Genomic DNA, 3,456 nt, shown 5'->3' with positions numbered 1-3,456 from the left:
TGGGTTCAATCCCCAGTACTGGGAAAAAAGTCTTTATTTCACCTTTTTGAAATGTATTTTCATGGGTATAGAATTGTAGGCTGATAGTTTGTTTGTACTAGAAAATGAACCTAGAATCACTTTACTAATAAGCTACATTCCCATGCCTTATTTATTTATTAGTTTTTATTTTCAGAAAGGGTCTTACTAAGCTGCTAAGACTGGCCTCAAACTTGGGATTCTCTTGCTTCAGTCTCCAGTGTAGCTGAAATTAGAGGTATGTGCCATTGCACCTAATAATTTAATAGGCTGACTTTAAAAAAAAAATTTTTTTTTTTGCTACTTTAAAGACCTTGTCTTGCTGTGATAGGGCATGCCTGTGATCCCAGAAGCTTAAAAGGCTGAGGCAGGAGGATTGTGAGTTCAAGTTCAGCCTCAGCAACTTATCACGGCCCTAAGCAACTTAGCAAGACTGTCTCAAAATAAAATATAAAAAAAAGGGCTGGGGATGTGGCCCAGTGGGTAAGCACCCCTGGGTTCAATCTCCAGTACCACAAAAACAAAACAAAACAAAAACCTTGTCTTCTTCATTTTTTTCGTTTTGGTACTAGGGGTTGAACCCATAGGTGATTTACCACTGAGTCACATCCCTAGTCCTTTTTAATTTTTATTTTTAGACAGGACCTCACTAAGTTGCTCTTTCTGAGTTGCTGAGGCTGGCCTTGAACTTGTGATCCTCCTGCTTCAGCCTCCAGAGTCGCTGGGATTACAGGTGCGCACCACTGCATCTGGCCCTGTCTTCTTGCTTATATTACCTCCAGCAAGAAATTTGATGTCCTTATTTTGTTCCTGTTTTAGTCAGCTTTTCTGCTACTGTGACTAAAAGACCTGACAAGAACAACAAGAGAAGGAGGAGTTTATTTGGGGGGCTCATGGTTTCAGAGGTCTCAGTCCACAGAAGGCCAGCTCCATTCCTCAGGGCTCCTGGTGAGGCAGAACATCATGGTGAAGGGTGTGAGGAAAGCTGCTGGGAACATGGTTCTGGGAAACAGAGAGAGAAAGCTCTCCTTTCCACAGACAAAATATCAACCCCAAAGGCACACCCCCAATGACCCACCTCCTCCAGCCACACCCTACCTCTCTACAGTTACCCCCTGTTATTCTCTCAGGGGATTAATGCACTGATTATGTTAAGACTCTCATAACCCAATCATTTCACCTCTAAATTTTCTTGCATTATCTCACACATGAGCTCTTTGGGGACATTAATCTGAACCATAATAGTTCTTGTGTACAGGTCCCTTCTCTCCTCTGGCTGCTTTTTGGATTTTTCTCTTTAGTACTGGTTTTGAGCAATTTGATTTTGATGTGCTTTAGTGTAGTTTTCTTCATGTTTCCTGTGCTTAGGGTTGGATTTGGGGGTTTTTAGTGTTCTTCAAATTTGAAAAACTTGGACAGGATTTCAAGTGTCTTCTCTCTTTGGACTCAAATTACTCATTTATTATGTTGCTTGATGTTGTCCCTCAGCCCACTGATGCTATTTCTTCTCCTTCTCTCCAGTGCTGGGAATTGAACCCAGGGCCTCACACATGCTAGACAAATGGTCTACCACTGAGCCACATCCCCAGCCAGCTTTTTCGTTGTCTGGATTCTTTTCACTTTGTGTTTTATTTTTCAGTAGTTTCTAATTGCTATGCTTCAAGTTGACTAATATATTTCCCTTCTGCAATGTCTAATGTGCTGTTAATTCCTTCAGTGTATTTTCAACCAAGACTATGTAACTGTTTGATTTGAATACTTTTTATATCCTCAATGTCTCTATTTAACTGTTTGAACATATGTCAGACTCTGAGCTGTTTTTACTCACAACATTTCAGACGCCAACGAGTGGGTTTTTTTCTACACCAACAGCCCGTTCTCCAACTCTCCAGACAGCGACTGGGTGTCCAACAATTCAATTCAATTGACACTACCCTGAGTTGGTGTCAGACCCCACAAGTTAAGGACTTGATTCCACAAGACCAATCCTGCTTGAGATACCAATTGAAAATTCCAGCCAGTTGCAACAGTGACACCTGCTTGCAATCCCAGCTACTCAAAAGGCTCAGGAAGGAAGATTGCAAATTCAAGGCCAGCCTCAGCAATTTAGCGAAACCCTGTTGCAAAATAAAAAATAAAAAGGACTGGGATGTAGCTCAGTGGTAAAGCATCCCTGGGTTCACTTCTCAATATCCCCTTCAAAAAAAAAGGAAAAGAAAAATCTCAGGCCTCTGGTACTTCTGACCCCCTGCTTAGGTTTGAGATTTTGTTAGAATGATTCACAAAACTCAGGAAATACTTCTTACTATTTCTGAAATAGATATAACTCAGCAAGAGCTAAATAGGAGAGATTATAGGGTGAGATATGGGGGAGAGAATCCCCTCCCAGCACCTTTATGTGCTCACCAACACAGAAGTTCTCCAAATGCTTCATTTAAGAGGCTTTATGGAGGTTTTGTCACGTAAACATGATTGATGAAGTCACTGGCCATTGGTGATTAACTCAATTTCCAGTTCCTCTCCCCTTCCAAGATGTCCCAGTCTTCTAATTACTTGGTTGCTTTCTCTGGCAACCTGAAGTTACTGAGGGGTCCACCAAGGGCTACCTCATTAGTATAAACTCAGGTATGGTGGAAGGGCTTGTTATGAATAACAAGCTGCTCCTCTCACCCATAATTCCAGAAATTACAGGATTTTTAGCTCTGTGCTAGGAACCAGGAACAGAGACCAAACATGTTTTTATTATATCATAATATCTCACATACAGTTATAATAGTAACTGTGTTAATATCCCTTTCTGCTGATGCTAATATCTAATATCTGTCAGTTCTGAGTTATTATTATTATTATTATTATTATTATTATTATTTTGGTACTGGTGATTGAACCTGGGGTGCTCTACCACTGAGTTACATCCCCAGCTCTTTTATTAAATTTTATTTTGAGAAAGGGTCTCCCTTAGTTGCCCAGACTGGCCTCAAACTTGTAATTCTCCTGCCTCAGCCTCCTGAGTTGCTGGGATTATAGGTGTGTGCCTGGTTCTGAGTCGGTTTGCTTTTTTATTAAAAGACAAAATCATCAAATTTATTGTCTTCCTTTACCTAACCCACCAAAAGAATTTTTTCTCAGTATTACTATTCTTTTGCACAAAACAAAAGCAAATGATTCAAACATCCTTTATCATTCAAAAAGCAAAGAAAGTCTTTGTGTGTGTGTGTGTGTGTGTGTGTGTGTGTGTGTGTATGTGTGTGTGTATGGGGGATTGAACTCAGGGGCACTTGACGACTGAGCCACATCCCCAGCTCTATTTTGTATTTTATTTAGAGACAGGGTCTCACTGAGTTGCTTAGCCCCTCACTTTTGCTGAGGCTGGCTTTGAACTCACCATCTGCCTGCCTCAGCCTCCCGAACCACTGGGATTACAGGCATGCGCCACCA

Source organism: Sciurus vulgaris (genome assembly GCF_902686455.1).
Source record: "Sciurus vulgaris genome assembly, chromosome: X".
Classification (NCBI taxonomy): Eukaryota; Metazoa; Chordata; class Mammalia; order Rodentia; family Sciuridae; genus Sciurus; species Sciurus vulgaris.
The sequence above is the reverse complement of the archived record's forward strand: the minus strand, read 5'-3'. Positions refer to the sequence as shown.